Source organism: Podarcis liolepis (assembly GCF_965112155.1).
Source record: "Podarcis liolepis genome assembly, chromosome: 12".
Taxonomy (NCBI): Eukaryota; Metazoa; Chordata; class Lepidosauria; order Squamata; family Lacertidae; genus Podarcis; species Podarcis liolepis.
This window is the reverse complement of record NC_139563.1, coordinates 733,040-753,705: the sequence shown is the minus strand read 5'-3', so window position 1 is coordinate 753,705 and position 20,666 is coordinate 733,040. Positions and strand designations below refer to the sequence as shown.

Sequence of the window (20,666 nt, the reverse complement as noted above, 5' to 3'; positions counted from 1 at the left end):
TAAGGATATAATTAGTCAATATATCCTCTCCTGCATCCCAGAACATTCCCACACCAATCTGGCATTGCGATGTACAAGTGTCCACTAGAGAAACCCGAATCTAGCATTTGAGTTCAGGCAGAAGGTTGTTGTGGACGGTAGAGCGGGAGGTTCACCGAAGAAGACAGGGCCCCGCACTAGGATTAGTTTTATGAGCAGCTCTGAGTGAATTCTGGATCTGTGGTTTTTCCGGGTTAAGAGACCTGTGGTTTGCAGGCCAGTTGCCTGTGGTTTTAATTGTATGCAGGGATTGCCTGGTTTTAGATTTCTGCTAGCCTTCTCTGGTCCAATCTGTCGGAGTTTGCCCAGAAAGGGCCACGAGGGGACCTGAGTGTTAGACTGAATACTGATAGGACATTCTTTTCTCTCCCCACCTCTTTGTCCCTCTCTTGCATCTGTTTGTGTATCTCCTTGTATAGTTTGTTATTGAGCAACCCCCCCTCGGTATAAAAGGAAAATTGGAGCTCAACCTTCTAAGCACCATAGCTGGACTCCTCCTGGCAACAAGACTTCCATGAAGCCTTTTTGCCCCATAGAGGATTCTGATACGGCTCTCCAGTTTGTCATCTCCACCTGGAAAAGTTTAAAGGGGCGAAAGGGTCTTTCCAAGTCCAAATTGAGAGACCTTTGTAACTTTTCATGGGTGGCTTTTATCCATCACCTAGGGGCAGGGTCTCAATGGCCACCTCAAGGCTCTTTTAACGTTACGAAGATGCAAGCACTTAGATCCTACTTAGCTGATGAAAACCCCCGACAGCTTTACTACCTAAATGCCTTCGTGGAAGCCCACAAACTCTTTAAATGTAAGCAAGAACAGATCGCTCGGCAGATGGCTGTACTGGGAACCGCCAGACCCCCTCCTTATGATGAAATCAGGATGCAAGAGGAACAGTTAGATAGGCCCCTCATCCCCTTTTACTACCCTGAACCAATGGGACCCCTGCCATCCGGACCAGGAGCCAGAGCCAGAGCCGGAGCCGGGGCAGGAGCCATAGACAGCCCGGGGAATCTTGCCCCTGATCTCTCCCAAAACCTACAAATCCCAGCTCAAACAACCTTCTCCAGAATGCGCCAGCTAATCCTGACCCGAATGCTCTGCCTGCGGGGGCTCCTTCAGATGAGGAAGGTGAAGAACCGCTCTCTAGGAGAACTTGCCACGGAAATAACTTAGTCAATGGAGAAGTAGAGGCCGTGCTCCCCCTCAGAGCACTACCCATCCCCCCGGCAAGAGCAGGAGACCCGCCTCACATTGTTTTCACTCACCAGCCTTTCCTCACCTCCGATTTAATGAACTGGTCGGATAAAATGCCTTCCCTCCGAGATGACCCCAATAAATGCCATTGACAAGGAGCCACTATCTTTTCCACTCATAATCCGATGTGGGCTGACGTGCACATGTTATTAGGAGCCCTTTTTTGTTTTTTAAATGATATTTATTAAAGTTTCAAAGAAAAGATTACATAAATAAAAAGAAAAAAAGAAAAAAGAAAGAAATAAAAAAATACAAAATACAGAAAAAAGATAAAAAACACTTTAAAAACACATCAATCTTTCCATGCCTTACATTTAATTTCCTTGCTTCCCTGGCCTCCTCACACCTCCCTTTTTGTATTCCAGTTCTATTAATTAATTCAGCAATTCCTTTCCCTCTTTGTTTTTGTCTTAATCCTTTAACTTAATATATTATAACTTTAGATTTTCACCTGTTAACAATCCATTTTTACATACACCTTAATAACATTGCTGCTAAAATCACTTAACTTCATTCTGACATCATTCTAACATTCATTAATTTTGCAGTATTTCTGTAGATAGTCTTTAAATTTCTTCCAATCTTCTTCCACCGACTCTTCTCCCTGGTCTCGGATTCTGCCAGTCATTTCTGCCATAGGAGCCCTTTTTAATGAAGCTGAGAAGAGGGAGATACTGGTAAAGGCAGGGGAAGCTTTGAGCAGACCTGACTATCAAGCAGACAGACCCACTGATATGCCCCCTTTGACAGCCCAAAACCTCCTGAATGACCCTGCCTGGGATTATAACACAACTGGGGGTATATGGGGTTTGAAGATATTTAAGAAAGCTATCCTGGATGGCTTGCAAGCTGCAGGACAGCAAACAGTGAACTGGACTAAAGTCCAAGGCGTCCTACAAGGACCCGATGAACACCCTTCCGATATTATACCCGATTGGTGTCCGCAATCAAAACCTGGGATGGGATAGACCCTGATAGTCCACAACATGAGGTTATTGTTAAGGGATTCTTTAAAGACCAAGCCACAGCCGACATACGGAAGGCATTAAATGCACACCTCAGCTACAACGGGAAAACAATAAATGAGATCCTCTCTATTGCCAAGTCAGTTTTTAATTCAAGAGATGAACGAAAAAGGAAGGACCAGAGGGAAGAATCCCCACGAGTGCTAGTTTACACAATCGGGGTTCCCCCTCCTAGGGAGAGGGAGAAGGGAAGACGACATGAACAGCCAGACAGACGTGTCTGTTTCTATTGCAGTGAGGAAGGACACATCAGAAGGAACTGCCTATTATTAACCGGGCACCAAGAATCCAGGCCCGGGAGATCAGACTATAGAGAGCCAAGGAAACTGAGGCTGGACTACAGGGAACCGGCTAACCCCGGGCTCAGGGAAACTCCCTGATTATGGGTCCTCCTAAATGCAGCCCCAAAGGGCGCTTCCTCCTCCTTTACCGCAACCTAGGACTCTCCCCAAGAACACCAATCCTTTCAACCATCCAAACCGCCCTGCAACCCTTCCCACGAAATGGTAATGCAGCAATACAATGATTATTGACAATCAGAAGCAGATCCCGCCTCTTTTCCTTTCCTTTGTCCTATTCTACAACTATCACCCTCAGATCCTACAATCTTACGACTGTCTGCTAGACACGGGGGCCACCTATTCTACTCTCACAAATAGTCACTTGACCCCAGGAGAGGAAACCAGGACCGTAATGGGACTGGACGGGATTCCTAGAGTTTGCCCCCTTTCCAAGGCTGCCAAAGTGTCAGTTGGACCTTTGTCCATTAAGCACACTTTTTTTTTATTAACTTCTAGCCCCGTCAAACTAAATGCCACCATCCAATGTGGAGGAGGGGATTTACCTGTATATGCCCAATGAATCTATCTTCAACTTCCAAGGAATCTTACAAGAGACGAATAATAAAGATCTGGATCTTCCCCCTGAGCTCCTAAATGGGGTCCCCCCCCGGCTGTGGGGAACTGAATCCACATCGGTTGGAGTCCGCCACCCCAGTAGAGGTGAACTACAGGAAAGTCCTGCCTTTTCCCTGTACCAAACAATACCCATTACCAAAGGAAGCAATAGAAGGACTTACTCCGATGATAGAGGAATTCTTTAAAATGGGAGTTCTAGTTCCCTGCGCTTCCCCTTGTAACACCCCTTTGCTCCCCATCCACAAACCCCACATGAACCCTGTAAAATGGCACTTGGTTCAGAACTTGAGACGTATGAACTCCTTTGTCATTCCCCGCCACGCTGTGGTGGCAAATCCTCATCACCTCCTGAGCTCAATTCCGGAGGGAACTGTAGTTTACTCCGTTATTGACTTGTGTTCCACTTTCTTCAACTTCCCAGTGGATGTAGAAAGCCAATTCCTCTTTGCCTTCATCTGGCAAGCCGGACAATTAACATGGACGCGGCTGCCCCAGGGCAGGAATCTCCAGCAATCTTCTCCGCTATACTATACCAGGATCTGCTAGACGTCACCCTCCCAAAAGGGTCCGCCCTCCTTTTGTACGTTGATGACATCTTACAATGTGGGCGGGACTTGGAATCTTGTAAACTGGACACCATAGCTCTTCTCACGGCATGAGCGCATAAAGGACACAAGGTATCCCCAAAGAAAAGACAGTATTGCCAAAGGGAAGTAAAATACCTTGGTCATGCCTTAACAACAGACAGGATAGAGGCCATAACAAAACCAAGACAAAAAGGCAACTTAGAGGCTTCATTGGAATGAGTGCGTTCTGCCGCGCCTGGATCCCCCGATATGGAGAATTCACCCGTCCCCTCACCGCCATGACTCATGATGATGCCCCAGAACAACTCATGTGGTCTGCAGAGGCACTTGAATCCTTTGAATCCATCAAACGGGAGTTAAGGTCCTCCCCTGCCCTCGGGCTCCCCGATTATCGGTTGCCCTTCTCCTTGTTCATACATGAAAATAAAGGAGTGGCCTCAGGTGTCCTCACACAGCCATTCCAAGGAAGGAACAGACCAGTTGCCTATTACAGCCTCCAGTTAGATACCACTGCAACGGGGAATGTGGGGTGCCTCAGAGCGGTAGCAGCAGCTGCACTACTTTTAGAGAAGGCACAAGAAACTGTAGTAGGACACGACCTGACCATAAATGTTCCCCATGCCGTGGCCACCCTCTTTAACCTACGGGGGTGCCAATGTTTCACCATACAGAGACTAAATAGGTATGAAGCCATGCTCCTGAGCCCCTCAGACGTAACAATCAAAAGGGTAAATTCCCTTAACCCAGCGACTCTCCCCCCTCTCCCTGATGATGGGTCGCCACACCAAGATTGCTCCCAAGTAGTTCGCCATGCTGAAAAACCATGTGAGGATCTGGACTACCTTCCCTTGGAAGATCAGGACCTCATCATAGATACAGATGGGAGCTCCAAGGTAGTGGAAGAGGAGCGCAAAAGTGGTTATGCAGTAGTAACTGATACTGACATTCTAGAAGCACGCCCCATTCATGCCAGATATAGTGCACAGGCTGCAGAACTAATTGCCCTTATCGGAGCCTGTGAAATGGGGGCGGGACAAAGAATTATGATCTACATGGACTCGAGATATTATTTCAGACTGGTGCATGCCTCAGGTCAAATTTGACTCTGGAAGGGTTTCTTAACAGCTGCAGGCACAAACATTGCCCATGCAACTTTAGTCGAGCGCCTGGTGAACTCTACACACCTTCCCGATGCCAAGGTGGTGGTGCACTGTAAAGCACACACAAAGGGAAAGGATCTGATCCCAGTCAGAAACCAATGCGCTGATCAGGCAGCACAGGAAGCGGCTTTATGGCCCCTACCACCGGACAATGGATTCCAGGGAGCACAATTACCTTCTGATGTTGATTTCGAACTAATGTATAAAACAGCGACTCCAGAAGAGCTAGAGGGATGGAGGGAATAGGGGGCTGCTTTAAAAGACGGCATTTGATACCTTCCCGACAAAAGACTCTTGATTCGGAGACTCTGTGTGCCAAAGCATCTAAGAATATTACACCAATGTACTCGTTGGGGAGGGGACAAGCTTGTGGATAGTATGAAATGCTACTGGTATGCGCCAGGACTAGCCCTCGCTGCAAAGGCTGCAGTTTAAAATTGCCATACCTGTCATGCCTTCAACCCAAAGCACGCTGCCAGAACCCCACCGGGAGCTAGACCATGGGCTTTTGTTCCATTTGAAAGTCTGCAAGTGGACTTCAGGTTGTGGCAAAAGCCTTGTTACATGAAATCATACCACCTTTCGGGGTCCCAAGGCACATAGAGAGCGACAGAGGATCCCATTTTACATCGGATGTGGTCCAACAAATAGCCAAAGCATTGGGAATTTAATGGAAAGTGCATACCCCGTACCACCCACCGTCCTCCGGCCAGGTTGAAAGAATGAACCAGCAGCTCAAGTCACAATTAGGGAAACTTTGTGAAACCGCCGGATTGAAGTACGTCAATGCTCTCCCCTTGGTACTACATAACATAAGAGGGTGCCCCAGGGGAAACCTGAACCTTTCTTCATATGAGCTACTCTTTGGGAGACCTTCCCCTGTGTACCACACCCAATTTCCCCCTTCTGAACTAGAGGTGGGAGAATCAGAACTAACTCAATATGTAATCCAGCTCCAGAAGCAATTGATTACTCTCCACAGGTTTGCAGCTGGGAGTCAAAATATATCCCTGGACGAGAAGATCCACTCTTTCCAGCTGGGCGACTGGGTATTGACAAAGACCTACCACAAGGTGCCGTTGGAACCCACCTGGGAGGGACCCTATCAGGTATTACAGACTACCCCCACTTCTCTTAAGGTAGCGGAAAAGTTGGCTTGGCTTCACCACACTCGCTGCAAAGCTGCCCTTCCACCCACTGACGCCACAGACCAGGACGACATCCCTACGATCTACGCCACCCCACCACAACCCAAGGACGACAGCGATTCCGAAGACCTCTCACAGACTGGACCAGTTCGGGGCACGGATTGAGCCCAACAGACCGGACCAGTTCAGCAGACCGGACCAGCTCCACCTACAACGACCCACCGAACATCCGAAATACTTCCCACCGCAGACGATCAAGGGAGACTCCCAATTTGAATCCGACTACTACAGTGGTGCCCCGCAAGACGAATGCCTCGCAAGACGGAAAACTCGCTAGACGAAAGAGTTTTCCGTTTTGGAGGTGCTTTGCAAAACGAATTTCCTATGGGCTTGCTTCGCAAGACGACAATGTGTTGCGAGTTCCTGCGGGTTTCTTTTCCTCCCCCCCCCTTTCTAAGCCGCTAAGCCACTTATCAGCTGATCCGATCAGCAGATAAGCCGCTAAAAGTCGCTAAATAGCGCTAATAGCGCTAATCCGCTAATCCATCAATGGGCTTGCTTCACAAGACGAAAAAACCACTAGACGAAGAGAATCACAGAACGGATTCTTTTCGTCTTGCGAGGCACCACTGTACTGCCTTCCTGTCCAGCCCCTGACATCTGCCTTCCAGTGTGTTTCCTTGGGCTGCCACATAAACTTCTGCAGTTGGTCTCTCCTTGTCCAGTGCTCATTAATGGTTCCTTGTCATCCTGGAAGGAGTGACAAGTGGTGTCAGGGGTCAGGGAATCCGATCCCTCCCACAGAGGCAGCCAAGAAGCAGGTAAACAAGAGGAGTAATTTATTCCATAGTTCACAGAGAGACACGGAAGAATGCAGTCTCCCTAAGATAGTGGCATTGCTCCGAGTCAAGTCGTCCCCGTCCCCCCCATCTCTCCTCTTCTACGCCACCCCTGTGTCGGCTAATCTGAGCCTTCTGCTTCTGAGCTTTCTCTTCTGCTCTCAATGCTCGCCTGGTCCTGGAAGAAGGGGGTCAGGAATGACCAGCTTGTAAAACACATAAGGGGACTGCACTCCCAAAAGCAAAGCAGACATTTAAAACAATGTACAGCAATGGCTTACATGTTAAAAAATGCGCCAAACACGTAAACACATAAAATCTTTGGGAAAAACTAGCATAGAAAATTGGCCCAGAATCACCCGTGGATCCGAGTCTGGGGATTTTCTTAACGGACTAGTTGTATCGGGGGATGGTCTGTACCTACAGATCTGTAGACAGAATCTGGCAACCGTCCAGGTCGTCTTATAATCTTTAGCTAAAAGGAGAAGATCAATTTTGTGTTTTTCCGGGAGGTCAGCAAGCCTCTTCAGCAAGTGGTCCATAGTATTTCTACGTGCCTCATTATAGAAAGGACATCTAAAAAATAGATGTTTGGGGCTTCCTATCTCCCCCAATGGGCAGGCACAAAGTCTCTGGGCATATGGGACTTTTTTGAAGGACCCTTCCAGGACCGGGAAGGGCAGAGCTGAGCTTCTGGCAAGTGTAAAGGCCCTTCTTGCATTTTTGGATACAAGAAAATAGAGAGATGCTGCCGGTTTTTAGAGTTTTGTAGTCGGAGCACCTTAGGCAGTCCTGTTGTCTCTCACTGTCTATAATTCTTTGCCTGACCGTGGCTTTTGATTGGCGCAAGCCCAGGCTTAAAAGGGCTTGAGGGGCAAAGCCCAGTTTCTGAAGAATGTTCAGGACAGCCAGCCTGACTGGAACTGGTCGCAAAGGATCAGTGGAGCTATACCAAGGGGGAGCAGTTTCAGTGCCAGCCATTTATATATTGAGGTTAGGCTGATATGAACCTCAACTCTCATCATCCCCGTTTCTAGTCTGACCCAGGCGTTTGAAACACATCTGGGGACTGGTAGAAGGGCTCTAAGAAGTTTGGATTGAACTCTCTTGAGGGGGAAGAAAGCAGAGGAGGGCGGGCCGTCTGCAGCTGAGCTCTCTGTTCCACTATCCTCAATGCTTGTGAGAAGGGTGTGTGTGTCAGGAATGCTTTCTTTCAAATCAGAACCAGTGAAGGCGGTGAAGGTCCTGTGTGAGTGCCTGGAGGCGGTTGGAGGATGGATGGCGGCTAATGGATTGAAGTTGAATCCTGACAAGACAGAAGTACTGTTTTTGGGGGACAGGGGGCGGGCTGGTGTGGAGGACTCCCTGGTCCTGAATGGGGTAACTGTGCCCCTGAAGGACCAGGTGCGTAGCCTGGGAGTCATTTTGGACTCACAGCTGTCCATGGAGGCACAGGTCAATTCTGTATCCAGGGCAGCTGTCTACCAACTCCACCTGGTACGCAGGATGAGACCCTACCTGCCCGCTGACTGTCTGGCCAGAGTGGTGCATGCTCTAGTTATCTCCCGCTTGGACTACTGCAATGCGCTCTACGTTGGGCTACCTTTGAAGGTGACTCGGAAACTACAACTAATCCACAATGCGGCAGCCAGACTGGTGACTGGGAGTGGCCGCCGAGACCACATAACACCGTTCTTGAAAGACCTACATTGGCTCCCAGTACGTTTCCGAGCACAATTCAAAGTGTTGGTGTTGACCTTTAAAGCCCTAAACGGCTTCGGCCCAGTATACCTGAAGGAGCGTCTCCACCCCCATCGTTCTGCCCGGACACTGAGGTCCAGCGCCGAGGGCCTTCTGGCGGTTCCCTCATTGCGAGAAGCGGAGCTACAGGGAACCAGGCAGAGGGCCTTTTCGGTGGTGGCGCCCGCCTTGTGGAATGCCCTCCCATCGGATGTCAAGGTGATGGACAACTACCTGACATTCAGAAGACATCTTAAGGCGGCCCTATTCAGGGAAGCTTTTAATATATGATATTTTAGTGTTTTTTGGTTTCTGTGGAAGCCGCCCAGAGTGGCTGGGGAAACCCAGCCAGATGGGCGGGGTACAAATAATAAATTATTATTATTATTATTATTTCCAAAGACACTGAGTCTGTCAGCTGTCTCTCCCCTGGTGCTTCTTCTTCTTCCTCTTCCAATCTTCCCCAGCTTCTACCCTCTGCAGCCTCCGAACTATGCCCTTCTGCATACAACTGATCCAAATCCATACTGTCCTCCAGAACCAGCCAGGATGACCCAGATGAGGATCAGGTGCAGAAACAACAACATGACGTTTAAGGTATCTTGTTGGAATCAGCCTGTGAAAAAGATTTTCAGTCCAAGAGCTTGTAGTCGTGGCAGTTATTATAGGTTCATTTTCATCATTCATGATTTATGCAAAATGAAGAGAGATTTATATCGATGGAGCATTAATCCAAAAACAACTATGTGTGTTTCCTTTCTGCAGTGCTGGGTTGAATCAACATGGAATACTGTAAGAATCCAATGCCATCTTTTTTTAAAAAGTAATATTTATTGAAATTTTACAAACAATAAAAAGTTTCAAAGTTTAAACATAAAAAATCAGAACAAAGAATAACCCTAATAGAAGAAAAAAGAGCTACAAAGATACAAAAACAAAACACATGAAAAATGCAAAATAGAAAGCAGTTAACAAAAGAAAAAAGAAAAAAAATCAATATTTTCATATCTTATACTTCATTTAGTAGTTTCCTGACCTCCTCACACCTCCCTTTTTGCATTCCAGTTCAGATATTTAATTCAGCAAGTCCTTACCCACTATCATTTATCCTTACTCAGCATCTTAACCTATTATAAATATATATTTTTCACCATTATCAATCCATATTTACATATTCTTATTAATCTTTTTACCAATACCGCTTGTTTTCCATCCTACATCCCTTTAACATTCATTAATTTTACAGTATTTCTGCAAGTAGTCTTTCAATTTTTTCCATTCTTCTTCCACTGCCTCTTCTCCCTGATCTCGGATTCTGCCAGTCATTTCTGCCAATTCCATATAATCCATCACCTTCATCTGCCATTCTTCCAGAGTGGGTAGATCTTGTGTCTTCCAATACTTTGCAATAAGTATTCTTGCTGCTGTTGTAGCATACATAAAGAAAGTTCTGTCCTTCTTTAACACCAATTGGCCAACTATGCCCAGGAGAAAGGCCTCTGGTTTCTTCAGAAAGGTATATTTAAATACCTTTTTCATTTCGTTATAGATCATCTCCCAGAAAGCCTTAATCCTTGGGCACGTCCACCAAAGGTGAAAGAATGTACCTTCAGTTTCTTTACATTTCCAACATTTGTTATCGGGCAAATGATAGATTTTTGCAAGCTTGACTGGGGTCATGTACCACCTATAAATGATTTTCATAATATTCTCTCTTAGGACATTACATGCCGTAAATTTTATACCTGTGGTCCACAACTGTTCCCAGTCAGCAAACATAATGTTATGTCCAACGTCCTGTGCCCATTTAATCATAGCAGATTTCACCGTTTCATCCTGAGTATTCCATTTCAACAGCAAGTTATACATCTTTGACAAAATCTTAGTTTTGGGTTCTAACAGTTCTGTTTCCAACTTTGATTTTTCCACCTGGAAGCCATTTTTTTAATCCAAATTATATGCCTCTCTTATTTGGTAATAATGAAGCCAATCTCGCACTCTGTCTTTTAGTTTCTCAAAACTCTGCAATTTCAATTTGTCTCCTTCTTGCTCCAAAATCTCCCAATATTTTGGCCATTTGGCCTTCATATTGGGCCTTTTCTGAGCCTTTGCTTCCATTGGTGACAACCACCTTGGGGTTTTATTTTCAAGTAATTCCTTATACCTTGTCCAAACATTAAACAGTGCTCTGCTGACAATATGGTTTTTAAATGCTTTATGCGCTTTAACCTTGCCGTACCACAAGTATGCATGCCATCCAAATACATTGTTAAAACCTTCTAAATCCAAAATGTCAGTGTTTTCAAGAAGCAACCATTCTTTCAACCAGCAGAAAGCTGCTGATTCATAGTAGAGTTTAAGGTCTGGCAGGGCAAACCCCCCTCTTTCTTTTGCATCAGTTAATATTTTAAATTTTATTCTGGGCTTCTTGCCCTGCCAGACAAATCTAGAGATGTCTCTCTGCCACTTCTTGAAACAATCCATCTTGTCTAAAATTTGTAATGATTGGAACAAAAATAACATTCTTGGCAATACATTCATCTTTATAACAGCAATTCGACCCAACAAGAAAGCTTCAGATTTGACCATATTTCTAAATCCTTTTTAACCTCCGTCCAACATTTTTCATAATTATCTTTAAACAAGTTCCCATTTTTAGCTGTCATATTAACCCCCAAGTATTTAACCTTCTTAACCACTGTTAAACCTGTCTCATTCTGAAACCTCTCTTTCTCAATCATTGTTAAATTTTTCTCAAGGACTTTAGTTTTTAACTTATTCAACTTAAATCCTGCCACATGACCAAATTCATGGATCACTTCTAATACTCTTTTAGTACTAGATTCTGGCTCCTGTAGTGTCAATACTAGGTCATCTGCAAAAGCTTTCAGTTTGTATTGTTTAGCTCCGACCATTATGCCTTTAATCAAACGGTCCCTTCTAATCATATTTAACAGAACCTCCAGGACCGAAATAAAAATTAATGGGGAAATTGGGCAGCCTTGTCGTGTCCCTTTCTCTATCTTAAATTCCTCTGTCACCACATTATTAACTATTAATTTAGCTTTTTGTTCTGAATATATTGCACTTATACCATTTTCAAACTCTTGAGCAACCCCCATCCCCTGAAGATTTTTCTTCATAAAACTCCAAGAAATATTGTCAAAGGCTTTCTCGGCGTCCACAAAGATTAAAACTGCTTTAGTATTAATGTCTTCTTGCAACTTCTCCAAAATGTTGATTATATTCCTCGTATTGTCAGACAAGTGTCTACCTGGGAGAAAGCCAGCTTGGTCCTTGTGTATCTCTTCCCCTAATACTTTTTTTAGCCTTTTAGCCAAAATATCAGCAAATATTTTGTAATCCACATTTAGCAGGGATATGGGTCTGTAGTTCTTAAGTTCTGTCTTTTCAGACTCAGTTTTCGGTATAAGTGTAATAAATGCTTCTTTCCACGACTCTGGTGCTTTTTCCCCTCCAAAATTTCATTGCAGACCTCCTTTAGTGGTTGAATTATCCAGTCTTTCAAAGTTCTATAGTATTTTGAGGTTAAACCATCCGGCCCTGGAGATTTTCCCAACTGCATATTCTGAATGGCACCTTCTACGTCCTGTTCCGTAATTTTGTGATTCAACATTATCTTATTTTCTTGAGAGATTTCTTGCAATCCATTTGTTTTCAAAAACTGGTCTATATCAAACTCTTTCTGGGGTCCTTGTGTATATAATTGTTTAAAATACCTCTGGAAGCATTTTCTAATTTCCGCTGGATTCTGAATGTTTTTCCCTTCCACTTCCAAGTTGGTAATAGTGTTGAGTTTTTCTCTTTTCTTCATCTGCCAAGCTAACAATTTCCCACATTTATTTGCTGATTCAAAAGTCCTTTGTTTCATTTGTTTAATTTTCCATTCGATTTCCTGATTTATCATCTTCATATAGTGCACTTGATGTAACTTTATTTCTCTCAGAATCTCTTGTGAATTGGGTTTCACTCTCAGTTTCTTCTTGCCCTCTTTTATTTTTTCCAATTTTTTTTCTTTTTTCTCATTTTGGGCTCTCTTCTTTAATGAATTCTGTTGGATCAGAAACCCCCTCATAACTGCTTTACTTGCGTCCCAGACTACTCTTTTTTCCACATTAGTTTTTAAATTTATCTCAAAATAGTCTCTCAGAGTTTTTTGGGCCTTCTTAATCACCTCTTGATCTCTAAACAAGGTGTCATTCATCCTCCATCTGAAGGAACCAGTTGGTGTTAGTTTCATCTCCATTTTCACGGTATTATGGTCGGAGCACGTTTTAGGGCAGATCTCAACTTTCCTAATCTTCGGTGCCAGTCCTCTAGTAATCCAGATTTGGTCAATTCTTGTCCATGTCTTTTGGGCTTCAGAAAAGAAGGTTCCCTCTCTTGCTAAGGGATTCCTAATTCTCCAAATGTCAGTCAAATCCATATTGTCAGTCAATTCAAAAAAGGTTTTTGGTAGTCTACCATTTTTAGTAACTACCTGTCTCTGCGACTTGTCCATGTTTGTGGATACCACTCCATTCATATCTCCCATCAAAATAATGTTATAGTCCATATAGTCCAACAAAGTCTCATGCAGCTTTTTATAAAATTCAGATTTCCCCTCATTTGGTGCATAAACTCCAATTATCAAAAAATTTTCTCCTTGTGTTTGAATTTCAATTGCAATAAATCTTCCTTGGTCATCTTTGAAAATAAATTTCAGTGATAGGCACTCTTTTGCATAAATAACTACTCCTCGCTTTTTAACCTTGTCTGATAAAATAAATTTTTGACCCAGTCTCTTATTAATCAATATTTTCCTATGTAGCCTTATCACATGTGTTTCCTGCAGGCTAATCAGGTCCAATTGCTCCTTTTTCAATAAATGAAAAACTTTCTTCCTTTTCTCTGGGGAATTAAGTCCATTAATATTCCAACTTAATAGTTGCAGAGACATGATGTATTTAAATTATTTCCCTCCAACTGCTCCCAGTAGCTCCTCTTGTTCTAACGGTGGTATCACTTTCTGTAGTTTGTGCAATCCCAAAGGTGGTAATGCTTTGCCTGATATTCCTGGCCGTAAGGCTCCTGGTTCTCCTTCCACTCCTTTTTGCAGGTCTTCTTTGTGGTCTCTCAGAAATTTTTCTTTCTCCTCCATTGATCTTATTTTGAACTTTTTACCTTTAAAGGTAAAAGATAGGCCTTGAGGGAATTCCCACCTAAATATGGTTCTATTTCCTTTCTGCAAGGTCACCAGGTCTGTATAGTTAGACCTGAGATCCAGAAGTTGTTTCGGGATGTCCTTAAATATCTCCACTCTTGAGTCCTGAATTATCAAGGTATTCTGGTAATGCAGGTTCAATATTTTGTCTCTCTCCTCTTTTGATCGAAGGGTGATCAAACAGTCTCTCACCCTGTTCTTTCTCCCTCCTCTTCCAAGTCTGAAGGCCTTTAGTATCTTAAAGTCTTGCTTATCACCCAGTTTCCAAAATCCTGCAAATTCCTGTGTCAAAAAGTCACTTAGATTATCTTTCTCGAGTTCAGGTACCGCCCTGACCCTTAAGTTGTTCTGCTTCTCCTTCAATTCAACCATAGACAAAAGCGCCTGGTGGGCCCCAAGCTGCGACTGGTGGGCCCCAAGCTGTTTACTTATCGGAATTATCTTTTCTTCTACTGCCACTGCTTTTTCTTTTGCTTCCTGGGCTGTCTTTTGATTTGATGCTGATTCTTGCAACAGCTTTTCAATTGATTCTGTATTCGAATTCACCTTCTGGCTCAAATTGTTAATACTTGTAGTGTTTTGGTCAATTTTATTTGTTGCTTCTGTAACTTGTTTACTTAATTTATCCAGAGTTTCATAAATCTTACTTAGAACTGAAGTGAATCCCTCTTCTGATATCATCCCTTCCCCTTGTGGTGCAGGAGGGCTAGATGCAGATGCTCTACGTTGCTGCGTTATTGCACTGGTCTGTTGGTGTCTAACCTTGCCAGATCTTCTGCATACAACAGATCCAAATCCATACTGTCCTCCAGAACCAGCCAGGATGACCCAGATGAGGATCAGGTGCAGAAACAACAACATGACGTTTAAGGTATCTTGTTGGAATCAGCCTGTGAAAAAGATTTTCAGTCCAAGAGCTTGTAGTCGTGGCAGTTATTATAGGTTCATTTTCATCATTCATGATTTATGCAAAATAAAGAGAGATTTATATCGATGGAGCATTAATCCAAAAACTAATATGTGTGTTTCCTTTCTGCAGTGCTGGGTAGAAGCAACATGGAATACTGTAAGAATCCAATGCCATCTTAAGTCCTTGTTGTCAGGTGCTCCTTTGTATTCAGATCAGGCCTCAGCAGAATAACGTAGCACTTGGGGAGGAAGATGCAGCCCAGGAGCCCAGCACTGGAGGCCAACATAGAGAAGATCTGCACGGCCACCATGTACTTCCCCGAGCAGCCCCTTGTAAGGTCATGTTGGCATGGATGTTAAAATCCCCCAGGACAACCAAGCTAGGTGTCTCCAGGAGAACATCCGCCACGACCTGAAGCAGCTCGGGCAGGGAATCCTTGGTGCAGCAGGGAGGTTGGTACACCAAAAGGAATCCTGTACTGCCCCTATTGCCCAACTTCCAGAACATGCACTCAGAGAACTGGGTCTTCCCAATAGGATGCCTGGTTTTTATATATGCTGGAAGCCACGCAGGGTGGCTGGAGAAACCAGTCAGTTGGGAGTGATACAAAGGGTACCTAGGTCTTGAGGCCCTCAAAATAAATGTTAAGCAAATTGGTGAAGCAGCAAAGAGTTTATTGACTGCATACGTTCTTGCAAGAAGTGGGTGTCCAAAAGCAGGCACACCCGAAATTAGCAAAACACAAGCTTATACCCCCTTTTCCCAAGCTCAGGGTCCCTCCCTTCTTTCCCCATTGGCTGGGGACGCAGAGGGTTTACAGCCTATCACGGCTGCCTGTTTAAAATACTAAGACGCCCGCCTTTGTTAACATTGCCCATTACCCTTAATTCTGACGACTTCTCATATTTGTCTTTCCCCTTATATGGTCTATGCTTTCAGCCTTTTACACATTACCTCAAACTATAAAGCCACATCCTGAGCACTAGTGGGTGTAGCTGAGTTCAATAATAATAGCAATAATAATAATAATAATAATAATAATAATAATAATAATAATAATAATTTATTTTTACCGGCCCCCAGCCATTTTACATCTACATCTGCTGATGCATACAGATAAGTTGCAAGCTGCCTTGTTTTTCTGTCGTTCTAACCATAATCCGTTCTAAACATAAACTTTAATCCAAAAACAACTGTGTGTGTTTCCTTTCTGCAGTGTTGGGTAGAATCAACATGGAATACTATACAAATCCGATGACATCTTAAGTCCTTGTTCCCAGGTGCTCCTTTGTATTCAGATCAGGCCTCAGCACAATAACGTAGCACTTGGGCAGGAAGATGCAGCCCAGGAGCCCAGCACTGGAGGCCAACATAGAGAAGATCTGCACGGCCACCATGTACTTCCCCTTGGTGCTCAGGTAGGTGGGCACAAAAGACACCCAAACACTGCAGAAGACCAGCATGCTGAAGGTGATCAGCTTGGCTTCGTTGAAGGACCCAGGCAGCTTCCTGGCTAGGAAAGCCACCGTGAAGCAGGTGGCAGCCAAGAAGCCCAGGTAGCCAAGGGCAACATAAAACATGGCCACAGAGCCTTCGTTGCATTGCAAGATGATCTCTTCCACCTGGGAGTGCATGTCGGGCTCTGGGAATGGGGGAGAAGAGCCCAGCCAGATGGTGCAGATGAGAACTTGCACAGCAGAACAGGAGATGACAATGGAGGTGGCCAGACTCTTCCCTAGCCATCTCCTCACCCTGTTCCCTGGCCTTGTGGCCAGGAAGGCCAGCACCACCGTGATGGTCTTGGCCAAGACAGAAGAAACAGCAACGGAGAAGATGATGCTGAAGGCCGTTTGTCAGAGAAGGCAGGTCGCTATTCTTGGTTGCCCAATGAAGAGGAAGGAGGACAAACAGGAAAGCAGAAGGGAGGCGAGCAGGATGTAGGAGAGGTCCCGGTTGTTGGCTTTGACTATTGGGGTTTCTTTGTATTTAATGAAGATTCCTAACACAACTCCTGCTGTAGAAGATAAGAAGAGGACAATTGAAGCTAAGGTGATCCCCAGATGGTCTTCATAAGCCAGAAAGGTGATAATCTTGGAGAGACATTGATCTCTGACCTTGTTTGGATGCTGATCTTCTGGGCATTTGGTGCAACGTTCTGCATCTGAGGAAGAGGAAAAGAGTGGCTTCAGCATCCCTTACATCCATGACCACCTGCCCTCCAGAAATAAGAATGTGTAAAGAGGTAAAGAGTGGCAAGTAATTCTTTGTTCCTTTTTTGCAAAGGGCACCCTTATATCTTACATTTCCTCGAAGGAGGCAGAGGTGGTGCACAAGGCTTTTCTCATTATGATCACCACAGCAACATTGTGTCAGGCGGCCGCCAGCAACTCCTTCTGCTCAGAAATGTACAAAGACAAGGGATGTTCGTACCACCCATTTTTTATTCAGCATATACAGAGAGAGGCTATAGAACCCAGCCTCTTGGATAATGGCGTCATCCCAAGTGAATCTCCCCCCCCCATCTCTCCCACTTTGTCATTCCTCATCCTCAGCACCTCTACAGGTGCTGATGTTTGCCCTCTGCCTTTGAGCTCTTTGCTCTCCGGCTTTCAAGGCTTGCTGGGTTCAGGAAGGCTTTCTAAAAACATTGTGTCCTTCAGCCGTCACCCTCCTGGTGCTTCCCCTTCCTCCACCTCTCCCCTTATTCCCCAGCTTTCCCCCTCATCTGCCTCTGAGCTCCCTCAAACCCCTGTTGTAATTCTGAACTGTCTTCATCTTCTCTGGTCAGAAGGGGGAGGCAGTCTCCACCATTCCTTCTCTGCCCAGGCCCTGACAAATGGTGATCTAGGATCTACTGAGAGGCAAAGACTTCTCCACATCAACTGCATTCTATGTTTTCTGCATAATCCTGAAGACACGTCACTTCACCTTGACCTTGTTAAGGCAAATACTTTTCTGTTGCTTCCATGCAATGCTTCCGGTAGTGAGGTCAGAATGCTTCCTCTCTTGTAATCCTTCTCACCCACCTTCTTGGTTGGACATGGTTCCTTCTGCACAAGGATCACAAGCATAGCAGCAAACAGGCTTTCCTTCTGGAACCACCTTTGCAAATCCAGGTTGACATATTTTGCTACACCTGGAACGAGGCACGGCCTAACCATGAAGATAAGAAGGTGCATGGAGAATCAATAAAAATGATACAGGGAGAGGGAAAGTAGGTGCAATAGGGGTATTTGTGTGTCTGGATTTCACCCACATAGTTTGGTAATCACCCAATAGGATCTCTTGTCCCCCTGACCTCATCCACTTTCTGCATAGAAGCACCATTCTCCAGCCCTGACCCTGAGTTCCAGTTCCTAGGGTCTGCTGATGGTTCCCTCCCTGGCAGAAGTGAGGTTACAAGGAACCAGGCAGAGGGCCTTCTCATTGGTGGCGACTTCCATGTGGAACAACCTCCCATAAGATGTCAGGGAAATAAATAACTAGCTGACATTTAGAAGGCAGCCTGGCACAGAGAAGTATTAAATATCTGAGGTTTTATTGTACCAATTGGTTTTGCCAAACTTAGGATTCTCCCACATGTCAAACCACAGGGTGCACACGCCAGGGTGTAAGACTTGGGGGGTTACAAAAAATCAGCCACCTTTGATGCTGGGGTGTGTGGAAGGTGTGGGAAGGAGAGAGAGAGAGAGAGAGGAAGGGAGAAGAGAAAAGAGAAGAGAAGGAAAGAGAGCTGGGTGCTGCTTTCTTTCCTCCCCAGGTGGACTGAGAGGGACCTGGCTGGGAAACATAGTCTACCTTTTCTCAGGATGCCTGGGTGCTAACGCATTCTTGAGCCTCCAAGATTCAGCGCTGGCAGCTGAAACTGGGTGGAAAGGACACCATTGGCCCCCCTTAAAGGTCATTTGGCAAAAGAGGCTCCAGGAAGAGCATGAGCAGGATCTCCTTGCCTTCTTCCTGGGTAACATCCCCTACCTTGTGAAACTTCTCAGGCCACTCAATGGCTTCTGGGTTGATGGTGAACTTGATGCCAGTAGATGCCTCTCTCCTTATACTGCCAATCTTCACTAGAGCACGAGACTGATTGGGAAACATCACCCAATTCAGAATATCAAAGTCAGGAGGCAGCTCCCAATTCTCATCCAGACATATTGTGCCCCTGGAGGTATTCAAACACTGGATTTCTTTTAAGAAAAGGTGGAGCTGGAATGACAGGGAAAACAGCAGCATTTCATTGTTCCTCAGTTGAAGCAAGTGGATCTCCAAAATAAGATTAATGCAAAAGATAATAAAATCACCTGCCATGGCTGAAGCCTTCCCTGTTCCCATTTGGCTCCTTCTCCCACCACCATCATCCGCCGTGGTCTAGATGAAAACACAGCATTTAAGGCCTGGGCTGCCGCTTGAACATTGATGTAAGTGCCATAGCTGTCTGCAGACAGGACTCTCTCAATCTCCCCTTGGGGCAAAGACTCCCGTTCCTCCTTCTCTCTGCATCTTATCCAGCCTTTCGGGGATAAAACATGCTTTGCATATGAACAGTTAAATGCTTCATCCAAAAAATGGATAAGAAGACTGGACAGGGATTCATCGTAACCACGTTTGGTGCTCCTTATTCTGGTCTTAATTGCAAAAGAGAGAGAGCCATGAATGTGCTGGAAGAGTGTAGGAGGGAAAGTCAAGCCAGTGCTGATGCCCAGAAAAGCTGTTGTGATCCAGACTTTCCCCCCTATTTCTTTCTCATAATCCGTACATATTTCTATTATTAATAATATTTCCACTGTATCAGTTACATAGCAAACAAATACTCCAACTTGTCTCCATCTTAAATAAGCTTCACTTGGGTTCATCAGTGGAATTAAATCCTCTTCTGCCAATATTTTTGACAAGGCAACGCAGATCCCTCTTCTGGTCATCAGAGGTGTCATAATGCTCACAAACCTTTCTCCACTGTCATTGTCTGCAGCCAAGAGGCCAACCCACGTCCATCCGAAATGGAGGAGCAACTCCACGATCCCCTGGTACTGACTTTCGTCTTTGGGGAGCATCTGGTAGAGGAAAGGGAACTGTGTTTTATCTTCAAGAACCTGGGCTGTGAAGCCATAATTAAGCTGGTGAGGAAAGGAAAGAGTAATTGTTTTGCTTTCAGGAATGGAGTAGATATTTAGTAATCTGAAATGATTAATATCTAACCACAGTTGTGCTGCTGGGATCAATGGACTTTTTATTCTGAAACAGCTGGTGATGTCAGGAACTGTTCAGATGAGAAGAAGAGGTGGAGACCCTCAAGAGTCATCCAGGGAGGGGGCAGAGGAAGACAGCATCACTTCCGGGTTAGCGTGATCGGCTAATGGCGGATTCCCTCCAAGCTCCGGAGGGAATCGGCTCTGTGGAAGATGGGTTCTGCCGCGGCGGCGACGCGGGGACCCTTAGAAACCGCAGGCGCTGAAGCCTGTGGACTTGGTGACTCGGCGGGCACCATTTGCGCCCCCGACCCGCGAAGGAGCCTTTTAAAAGGCTCCGGAGCGGGGGACGGGGAGAGGCGTGGTGCTGAGAGTGGACCGCTACTTCTACGGAGCAAAGCCACATGCCATGGTTGGAGAGCGCTGACTTTTCTTGAACATTTGGACTTTTAAAGTAACAACCTGTGAGTAGTACGGAAATTGGAATTTAAAAAGTTTTTTCTCTTGAATCAGGCACGATCGGGGGAGGTGTTAAAAGGAAGTCTGCCCCCCCCCGGCTTGTAGATAAATTAAAGCAAGAAATATACAGCTAAGGTCGAGAGAACATTCTTCCTTTTATTGGATAAAAGTTACTAATTTCAT

At 45.1% G+C, this 20,666-nt stretch overlaps 1 protein-coding gene and 1 pseudogene across 2 annotated transcripts in view; both read right to left on the bottom strand.

Moving 5' to 3' along the window:
* Positions 1–20,159, bottom strand: part of LOC310689326 (vomeronasal type-2 receptor 26-like) — a 33,157-nt gene extending 12,998 nt beyond the window's left edge. The window contains exon 1 of the mRNA XM_083466892.1: positions 20,035–20,159. The gene's annotated coding sequence lies outside the window, so the exon portion shown is untranslated. The remainder of the gene's footprint in view (positions 1–20,034) is intronic.
* LOC310689327 (vomeronasal type-2 receptor 26-like) lies at positions 16,027–20,044 on the bottom strand (annotated as a pseudogene). Its single transcript, XR_014530116.1, has 4 exons — positions 19,140–20,044; positions 18,817–19,044; positions 17,868–17,994; positions 16,027–17,002 (listed from the first exon to the last, which is right to left on the bottom strand). The product of XR_014530116.1 is annotated as a vomeronasal type-2 receptor 26-like (transcript).
* Positions 20,160–20,666: the final 507 nt, after the last annotated feature.